Source organism: Salvelinus alpinus, chromosome 18 (assembly GCF_045679555.1).
Source record: "Salvelinus alpinus chromosome 18, SLU_Salpinus.1, whole genome shotgun sequence".
Taxonomy (NCBI): Eukaryota; Metazoa; Chordata; class Actinopteri; order Salmoniformes; family Salmonidae; genus Salvelinus; species Salvelinus alpinus.
The window spans coordinates 1,875,472-1,886,615 of NC_092103.1; the positions used below are offsets into that span (position 1 = coordinate 1,875,472).

The 11,144-nt window shown below is 42.9% G+C and overlaps 1 long non-coding RNA gene across 1 annotated transcript; it reads left to right on the forward strand.

The window, feature by feature from the left end:
• LOC139543492 (uncharacterized) lies at positions 1-11,144 on the forward strand. Its single transcript, XR_011668726.1, has 4 exons — positions 1-242; positions 743-860; positions 2,061-2,184; positions 2,334-11,144. It is a non-coding gene; the product is annotated as an uncharacterized lncRNA (long non-coding RNA).

Here is an 11,144-nt window from a genome sequence, read left to right on the forward strand (position 1 = left end):
GAGTCAGATCGCTATGATCGCCAGGAACTTTACTTTTGGTGTCTATTTTTAATTGGTGCGCTACTGGTGCTGCCTGTTGATGTTAGGTAGGCAGCTACAGTAGCTGAATGATGTTAACATCTTCGGGTTTTATTTCATTAAATGTATTTTATTTCATCCGGGTGCTTGTGTCACCTACTAACACCCTGGAACTACCCGTAGCTCCCGCTCTCCTCAGTCTGAGAAAACACTGAGAGAGAAAGGTATGTGTTGTAGATTACTCCTTTGTAGAAGTCCATAACGTGAAATAAATAAAACATCCCAAGGTTAATGCTGTAGATATTGTTATAAATGAGTGTGAGGCTATTGAAACATGTCACTTTCAGAGTTTTATTGTTGTTATTAATGTAGTTTACAGAGTGCTAAAAGTGCTACTGTTGCTAGCTAGCATGCCCTTCTGTGATGCAGACGGTTAGCTAAGCTGCCGACTGGTGCTGGCGTTGCATATTGGGAGATGTAGTTTTGTCCTCTACGGTCTGAATGGAATATAGGCGATTTCACGTTGTAACTTGTTTATGTTGCAGTGTTTTTGTACATGAGTTGTTGTATTTTGGTACTGTCAACACTGAAAGCACCTAGCAATGTTTTGGGGATGTGAGACAGGATATGTGTTTTGCCTTTCTTCATGCTCCTGTGTAGAACAACTTGTCAGATGGTGCATTGGAGACTGATGTGTTCCTGTCTTTTCACAATACTATTGCAGATCAACATAAAAGCCTAAAAGACAGCCATGGTGTCGCTCTTCATTTCTTGGTTCTCCTGTGGTACATAAGAAACCCGCTACAAGAACATGGATAAAAGCAGGAATCTCTCGTGCCAAGGTATGTAGCCAACCGTCAACCACCCCCCTCATTTCCTGCATTTTAAAGTGGCAATCGGCAGTTGCAAAATCAATTTTTGGACCTGCAATTTAATGATATATACCCATTGATTCTTGAAGAATATAACTTATAAATGCCTAATGAGCTTAGTTCAACTCAACATATAAGCATGTTTTTATTTTTATTTATTAAAAAAAAAAAAATGTACCTGCTTTTCTCCCCGATTTTCATGGTATCCAATCGCTAGTAATTACTATCTTGTCTCATCGCTACAACTCCCGTACGGGCTCGGGAGAGACGGAGGTCGAAAGCCATGCGTCCTCCGAAGCACAAGCCGCACTGCTTCTTAACACAGCGCGCCTCCAACCCGGAAGCCAGCCGCACCAATGTGTCGGAGGAAACACCGTGCACCTGGCCCCCTCAGTTAGCGCGCACTGCGCCCGGCCCGCCACAGGTGTGGCCTAACCCGGACGACGCGTCGCCCCACGGACCTCCCGGTCGCGGCCGGCTGCGACAGAGCCTGGTCGCGAACCCAGAGACTCTGGTGGCGCAGCTAGCACTGCGATGCAGTGCCCTAGACCACTGCGCCACCCGGGAGGCCCCTCATATAAGCATGTTTTACTTCAATGTGGGTAAACAAAATGTAAACAAACACTATATAGCCTTAAAACATGGGTAAACATGAATCAATCCACTAATGGGAGGGAAACGTAGCCTCAAAATTAGCTGTTATTGGCAGAGAGATCTCAAACTCTTTGTTATTGGTCTATTAACTTAGACCACCTGGGGATGTCACCAAGCAAGCCACAACTCCACCAATGCAAAACCTGCTGATTTAGAAAGTTGCTGATTGAAAATACAATCTACATAAGACAATCAGGAAGTTACACTGATAACATTTTTTCATAGTTTCATCAGCTGTTGTACAAATATGATACAAAACACCAGCTGAGTGACACCGGCCGCATCAGTGAGTATGAACCTGACATCGAAAGCTCGAGTGACAGGTGTTCAGAACTCACTCGGCCTGGTAAATTTGTGACGGTAGACACCGGCTGCTTTCGTGAAGCAAGGGATCAGCCGCAGTCTACCGTCAAACTTACCAGGCTGAGTGAGTTCTGAACAAAAATGTAATGTCGTTGCTTGCTAATATGTGGATTTGTTACTCTTATGTATGTTCCATCTTTTTGTGTTTTTCAGGCAAGCCTGGGAAAGAACTGAAAAAACGCACTAAAGAGTCAAGACAGACACCAGAAAGAGGCCCAAGAAGACTTGGACGCAGGATCAGAGGACAGCGAGGGATGTTCAGAACTCACTTAGTTCGGTAAGTTGGTGAGGGTAGACTTTGAGACTCCTTACCTGACACGGAGGAAGCCTTTTCTTTTTATCTCCTCTCCCTTACCTTCCCTATGCCCCCCTCCCCTATTGTGTTGGACCATCATGTGTTTTAATCTTTTCTTTGTTTGCGATTAGGTTTGGAGAATGACTTCTCAACCCAAGAGGCCCAAGAGCAGCTGTGAGAGAGCATCAGTTTAGAAGCATTTGGGAAAATGTAAAGTGCTAAATAAGGTTCCCGGCAAAGAGGATTCCCTGTTATGGGTCAGAGCCAGCTCTCAAAAACAGAACATGGAAAGACATAAAAACCTGGTGCACAACAAAATGCAAACAGACAAGGCTCTCCGCAGCCAGTAAAAGGCTAGCATGCCACGAAGCTGAAGTTCACACAGGTGAATGGGAGAGTTGTAAAAGACAAAAAGCTTTTTAGACATAGCTCTAAAATGCAGGTCCTAGTTGAGCTCATGAGCTAGTTCTGCTCTTTTTTGTGTTTTTTTGTTTTGTGGTGGAAAACTTAGTGTGTCGAGCATAACACGTCAACCCTGTTACCAATAGATAAAAAGGCTTGGCATTTTTTTTAGCAATTTCATTTTTTGTCTGAAACTTCCAATTCAAAGGCTTCCAATCCCCTTGTCACAAGGGGATTTATGCATGATTTATAATGAAACCCTGCCTCCCGAGTGGCGCAGTGGTCTTAGGCACTGCATCGCAGTTGCTAGCTGTGCCGCTATAGATTGATAAATTGTCCCAGCGTCGTCCTGGTTAGGGGAAGGTTTGTCTGGTAGGGATGTCCTTGTACCATTGCGTTCTAGCAACTCCTGTGGCGGGCCGGGCCCGCTGATTTTAAACCTAACCTTAACCGAGCATGCATGCTGACACGGTCGCCAGGTGTATGGCGTTTTCTCCGACACATTGGTGTGGCTGGCTTCCGGGTTAAGCGGGCATTGTGTCAGGAAGCAGTGCAGCTTGGCAGGGTCGTGTTTCGAGCACGCATGGCTCTCTACCTTCGCCTCTCCCGAGTCCGTAGGGAGTTGCAACGATGAAACAAGACTGTAACTACCAATTGGATACCATGAAAATTGGGGAGATAATGTGGTTAAAAAATATATATAATATGTTATGGTCAACCTTTACTTTATTTGGCACTTAATTGTAGTAATTTTTTCATTTTATCTCTTGAGATGGGAAACCGTTTTTTATTGTCGTTCATTTGAATATGGTCTTTATAACAGAAGGTAAAATTAGGTGAACTTTTAGTTATGAATGGCAATATTCTAGTGGCCATTCTTCATTGCAATAGGCCCATGAAATAATATCAGCTTTTATGATGCTGGTAAAGATAGTACCTTTACAAAAGGCCCCTAACTGCGCAGTGTAGCCTATAGGTTATACACTGAGTGTACAACATAATAAGGACACCTTCCTAATATTTAGTTAGCCCCCCCCCACCCCCCTTTGTCCTCAGAACAGCTTTAATTTATCAGGGCATGGTTTCTACAAGGTGTTGAAAGCGTTCCACAGGGATGCAGGCCCATGTTGATTCCAATTCTTCCCACAGTTGTCAAGTTGGCTGGATGTCCTTTGGTTGGTGGAACATGAGCGTGAAAAACCCATCAGTGTTACAGTTCTTGACACAAACCGGTGTGCCTGGCACCTACTACCATACACCGTTCAAAGGCACTTACCGTCATTTCTGGACTATTAAGCGCACCTGAATATAAGCCGCACCCACTGAATAAAAAAAAGATGTATTTTGTACATAAATAAGCCGCACATGTCTATAAGCCGCAGGTGACTACCGGTACATTGAAACAAATGAACTTTACACAGCCTTTAAACGAAACACGGCTTGTAACAAAAATAAATAGGCTTTTTAAACGAAACACGGCTTGTAACAAAAATAAATAGGCCTTTAAACGATACATGGCTTGTAACAAAAATAAATAGGCTTTAACGAAACACAGCTTGTAACAAAAATTTAAAAAATAGCAGTAAACAGTAGTGTAACAGTACTCTTCTTGCGTTGTGTACAATCAATCCTCGACACAAACTCCAAAGTGTAGCACCAGTCATGGAGATTTATTCTGATAGGAACAGCACAAAATTGCACGTCATGCAATGCACGGCTCACCATCCAACTCTGCACTCACGCACGCTGGTTTGGTGCTTGTTCACTGGGCCATATAGTTACCAAAATAATACAATTACAATATACAATATAATATCTTTAACAATGTACCTGATAGGAACAGCACAAAATTGCACGTCATGCAATGCACGGCTCACCATCCAACTCTGCACTCACGCACTGTACAAAATATATGAACCCCCCCCCACCAGACACAGTAAGTTGCTAGCTAGTACTGGCGGGAATTCTTTACAACCAAAATGCACAACCAATATTCTCCAAAAAACACTGCATCTTATGTGTGATGTTCGAATAACATTTACAAACACATTTATATAAATTGTACACTTAAATCATCACTTGGGAGTATAAAAATCACTTTTGATGTACAGTGCTTTGCAACCAACAACTTACCGCTGGTTTGGTGCTTGTTCACTGGGACGATTCTAACTGAAACATCCTCCCTCGTAAGCAAGCTACGCAAACCAGCCAATAAGATGCCATGTTGAGTAGGTGAAGGCAAGACAAAACTAAAACCAAAAACCCATTGGCTTAACAATAAAGTGGCAAGGGGAATCACCAATATAACCCTGTTACAGTAGCCTACCAAGAAAGTCATTGGTCACTATCTTCCTCCTGTGCACTGAAACCACTGAAGTCATCTCCTTCGGTGTTGGAGTTAAAAAGCCTCAGAATTGCTTCATCCGATATTGGATCGTTTTCATTGTCGCTCTCGTCACTTTCATCCGGAGGCAAATTCCCCGCTGAGCTCATGCTGCCCTCTTCAACACGCAGAAGTCCAGCCTTTCGAAACCCGTTGATGATAGTGGATTTTTTGACAATGCTCCACGCTGTCAGGACCCACTGGCAGACTTGACCATAAGTTGCTCTTCGCATGCGGCCCGTTTTAGTGAAGGATTTCTCCCCACTTGTCATCCAAGCCTCATTTTCTAGTTCGGGCCATCTGCTTTTCTTCCCTCTGAAAGCTTTTGTTGTCTTTTTGCACTGAATCAGTTCCTCACGCTGCTGTTTTCCAACGTCTTATCATAGACTCATTAAGGCCAAGCTCCCGTGCAGCAGCTCTATTTCCTTTTCCAACAGCCAGATCGATCGCCTTCAACTTGAAAGCTGCATCATATGCATTTCTCCGTGTCTTTGCCATGATGAGGGTGACAAAATGACTACCGTAATCAGAATGATGGGAAGTTTGAGCGCGCTCGATTTACGTCACATTATGTGACGGTGCTCAGTTTTTTGGCGGCATGAATCTTGTGAAAGCGGGAAAAATCCATAAATTAGCCGCGTCATTGTATAAGCCGCGAGGTTCAAAGCGTGGGAAAAAGTAGGATGACTGGGATGCAGTTGGGCATTTATTGTCATGAATCTTGCCCTGGCGGCAGTTCTGCCAAGTGGTCGGTCACAAGCTGGCACAGGCATAAAGTAATAATATCTGATTTGAAACCTAACCTTAACCCTAACCACACTGCTAATCCTTACCTTAAATTAAGACCATAAAACACAATTATTTTCCACAAATATTTACAATATAGCCAGTTTTGACATAGCAGCTGCCATATCTTGAGGAAATTGCGCAGTTCTGCCTCCAGGGCAATATTCATGACACACATCAAGCTGCGACTGGGAGAGGGAATGTAAAATCAATAACAAAATTGTTTTGACAATTAACATACATTTTATTATGAAAAGTACAATATATCCATGTACACATCAGATAGCTGCTCTTTCTCTGCTACCTCATTCTATTTCTCTAATTCTCCAATAGTATTCCCTGGTTATGTTCCAATTCTCCCTCCTCTATTTCCTCACCTCTTCCTCAGACTCTTCTTTTCCTCTTTCTTGTCCTCCTTACTTTCTCCATCATTTTCCATCTGTTGCATCTTACTGGCCTTCTCTTGCTTCACGAGTTTTTTGGCTTTGCCCTTCTTTTTCTTATTGACCTTCCCTTCCTGAATATTTTGGACAAGGAGATAAAGTTTGTAAGCTTATGGGTTTTCTCTTGAGCTACTATATCTAGAGCTATACTATACTGTAGAAAGACATATGGCCAATATTCCCTTCTTGTATTTCCTCTCACCTGTGTAGGCCACTCCTGCCATTTCCTGGAGCTGCTTCCTGCCGGTCTCGCTCAGGTTGGTGATAGGGGCCAAGCGAGGCATGTGGCGGTATGGGAAGTTCTCTGTAGTGTTGAGGTCACAAGAGGAGAGAGGCCAGTGTGGCCAGACACAGGACCAGAGACCTTCCCTGGGCTTTGTAGGACCAGAAAGTAAAGTCAAATATCAGGAAAATGCTATGTTAAAAACAATCTGTAGATATACTTTATAACTAAACTATACACATTGCAGATAACTGACTACACTCAATAAGTAGAAGTAACTTACAAAGCTCTGGACATTGTTATTTTTTTCAGACTTGCGCCTGTTCTCGGCTATACTGGTCTGTATTTCTGCCATGCTGTCTATAATTTCAGCCATCTCCAGTGCATTTCTTGAATGCCACTTTCAACCTCCCAAGTCATTCAGCCAACTGTCCAGGTCTACTGCCTTAAGATCACCTTCGCTGCAGTTTCTCTTCATCACTTGGATCAGTGCCCTCACCTCCTCGCCCATCCTCTTGATCTCCCTATCCACCTCTTCATCCGTCAGTCTCTCCTTCCTCCTCCCTATCCACTTCGCAATCCATCCTCTACAGCATCCCTCATTCTTCTTCTGCCTCTCTTGGTTGATGTCCTGACCGTCATTGTGCGTCTTCAGGCCTTCCTCCAGGTTGAGTTCTATTGAGGTCAGGTTCTCTTTGATCCTCCTCAGGCTCTCCTCGTTGGTGTTGGTCCACTGTGTTTTCTTGTCCAGCTGCTGCCTGCAGGGCCGGACAGTGGGTACCACTTCCATCTGGCGCGACACCTTCTTCCGGGCACTCACAGAGGCAGGGAGGAGGATGTTGGGCTTGGCCACAATCTCAACAGACACAGGGTCAAACCATTGTGATGTGACACGCACACAAATTTAAAAGATGCCTACCAGTCGATGGTCCTTCAGTGGTCCTTGTGGTTCCTTTGGAAGCTCTGGACTGTCCTCAGTAGAAGCATCATTGCCATCATCAAGATGTGTGTCAGAGAGCTAGCTGGTCTTAGTCCATTCTCCACATTCAGTGAAAGAGTTACTCAAAAATGTGTGTGTGTGTGTGGGGGGAGGCGATAGACAGGTCATCATCCTCGTCCATATCCCTCACTTCAAACTTTGTCACCTTTCCATCCTCAACTTTCAGCGGTGGTGTCCTCCTTTCATGATCCTCATCATCACACTGTGTATCAGAGTCAACTAGTCAAAGACCATCCTCCTCACAGTGATGTCACTCAACAAAGACATGGACGGTAAGGTACAACTCTTACCTCCGATTCACAGTCAGTGAAGGAGTAGATGGAAAAGTCATCAGAACTGGAGGATGAGATCACGTCATAATTTTTTCTCTCTATCAGCCGAGTCACCCTTCCAGACTGAGTAGACAGAGAAAGGCATGTACTCATGGCAGCCATAGAATACACTGGCATTGACCCTCAAGGAAATGTAGAATATGTATGTGGGTACAACTCTTTTACCTTTTTTACCAACTCCCATAACATTAGGGGTGGGCTAAAGACCTTCCATAGTGTAGGATTCTTTAGCATCTCAAATGGATGATTGTCAATTCAACCAAGCCAACCAAAATGGCCATATGAATCAACAGATTAATCTATCTGTTGTGTCTCTAAAGAAACAGCAGAGATGTCTGACCTGGCTGAGAGGCTCTGGATTGATGTTCCATCTGTCCCTAGATGTCTGGTCCTGCCCACAGCTCACAATGATTGGCTGTAAACAGTAAAGAATGAATTCAACACTGCTTTGCTCATTGCAGAATGCATAACTAATGTGCATGTGTTACTGATTTCAGTTCGAAATGACTTACAGGCTTTGTTCTTCTGTGCACCTTGCCGGTTGGCCACATCACAGAATCAGGGGTGTTAACCCTCATTGGATTCATCCGTCAACACATCACTCAATTTAAAAGTTGATAATATAACAAAAACAGGACAAAACAAATGTGTATTTTATATTTACCAAATAAGGCCGGCATCTTGACTCTCTTTTGATTCTCTCATTATTACGATCCATTGCTTTCTGTGGGAAATATTTCCATCTATTTGGATATGTATATATACACAGCTCTGGAAAAAATTAAGAGACCACTGCAAAATGATCAGTTTCTCTGGTTTTACTATTTATATGTATGTGTTTGGGTAAACTGAACATTTTGGTTTTATTCTATAAACTACTGACAACATTTCTCCCAAATTCCAAATAAAAATATTGTCATTTAGAGCATTTATTAGCAGAAAATGACAACTGGTCAAAATAACAAAAAAGATGCTGTGTTGTCAGACCTCGAATAATACTAATACTTTAACTTAGGAAGAGTTCTGAAATCAATATTTGGTGGAATAACCCTGATTTTCAATCACAGCTTTCATGCGTCTTGGCATGCTCTCCACCAGTCTTTCACATCGATGTTGGGTTACTTTTTGCCATCCTGGCGCCAAAATTCAAGCAGCTCGGCTTTGTTTGATGGCTTGTGACCATCCATCTTCCTCTTGATCACATTCCAGAAGTTTTCAATGGGGTTCAGGTCTGGAGACTGGGCTGGCAATGACAGGGTCTTGATCTGGTGGTCCTCCATCCACACCTTGATTGACTTGACTGTGTGGCATGGAGCATTGTCCTACTGGAAAAACCAATCCTCAGAGTTGGTGAACATTGTCAGAGCAGAAGGAAGCAAGTTTTCTTCCAGGACAACCTTGTACGTGGCTTGATTCATGCGTCCTTCACAAAGATAAATCTGCCTGATTCCAGCCTCGCTGAAGAACCCCCAGATCACCAATCCTCCACCAAATTTCACAGTGGGTGCGAGACACTGGCTTGTTGGCCTCTCCACGTCTCCGTCTAACCATTAGGCGACCAGGTGTTGGCAAAGCTGAAAATTGGACTCATCAGAGAAGATAACCTTACTCCAGTCCTCTGGTCTTTTGCAAACCTCAGCCTGGCACTTCTTTGCTTCTCATTGAGGAAGGGCTTTTTTCTAGCTTTGCACACCTTCAGCAATGCCCCTAGGAGCCTGTTTCAAACCGGCCTCGCCGTGCACTTCACCCCAGATGCTGTTAACCTACAAAAAGAATGGCAACTGCCTTGATCAGGGGCAGAATGACAGATTTTTACCTTGTCAACTCTGGGATTCAATCTTAAAACCTTTTGGTTACTAGTCCAACGCTCTAACCACTAGGCTACCTGCCACCCCTATGAACTGCTGTCTTTTAAATTTTTAGGATGGAAGCAACCTGACGCTCACTCTGCCAGTAAAGCCAGAATTGAACCCTTCTTTTCCTCACTCAAAACGTTCCTTTTCAACTCTTCTGGCATGGTCAATAGTTATTTTTTGTTTCCAATTACTTTTGAGGTACTACTAACGCTGTTTTTGCCATCCAGCTGGTCCTATTGCAAGAGGATAGTGATGACCACAGCAGTGGTTTTTATACTTTTCCTCGTTAAATAAGATTTGGTTCAGATGATCATCTAATCAGCCTGTGTTGGAAATCAACAGACACTGGAATGGAATTTCTGCCCTACATGTAGAGATGCTGATTACAGAAACATTTGCAGTGGTCTCTTTAATTTTTTCCAGAGCTCTGTGTATATGTGGTACCCTGTAAATATTATACAGGTTGGGAAGGCTGTGCACCAAAAGGCCAAAGATTACCTGCAACAACCTGAATGAAGAAAGAGATTGTACAGATGAAATCAAATCTGAACACAGTTTATGAAGTGAATTAATGCTTGATTACGACATAATACGTCACAGCTTAATGACTGCGCATAATACATTGCAAGAAAAGGCTTGTTTGGAGCCTAACTGGTGGTATTGACTTCTAACTGGTTGTAGCTAGCTGAATAATGAAAGTGATGTGCATATTTCCTACTGACTTGTATCGATGGTTTGTTGGACGTTTTACATAGATAGGCCAACAGGATATCAATAGAAAGAAACCATTCCTTGCCCAAATTTTTGGGCGCATTTTGCACTTTGAGTAACAAGCATTAAGGGACGACAATGGGATTCGTTGACTTTATTGTGTTGTCCCTGACATGTTTTATTTTATTAAACTGTTTTATTATTTTACTAAACTGTGAAATATATATCTCGCTTTCTATCTAACTCAAATGGGCTGTTGAACTCTGATCATCACATTTCAGGCACAAGCCAGCAGGTGGCAGTGTCTATAAATGCAGCACTGCCTTAGTGCACTTCATGATCTGCGCATCAAATAACTTTGGTTGTGAACGTGACTAATAAAAATGAATAAAAAGAACGTGATTAATCCAAATGCGAAAGTCCATTACGTTTGCTTTGGTTTAGCAATCTATCTACCTCCTCCCTGTCTTAGCTAAAGTGTTGTGCAATATTGGAGGACAGGTGTCGTAACTGACATTTTTGTATTGTGCTTGATTATCCACTGGTATTAGTTTGACATGTACCGAGCATCAAAAATCAGTTTTGAAAGATGTTGTGGTGGAAGAATTTGGGGTAAGCTGTTGTAACTTCTTAAGGGATATGTTCTGTGTTGGACTGTGATGTTATGCGTTTCATAGACTACTGGTATGTCTGCATCCTAACACAAGGCCATTGTGTCCCGGAACTATTGATTTATAGAAATAACTGTTGTGTAAACAATATGATTGTATTATCACCTCCCACTATATAAGGGACATGTAACCATT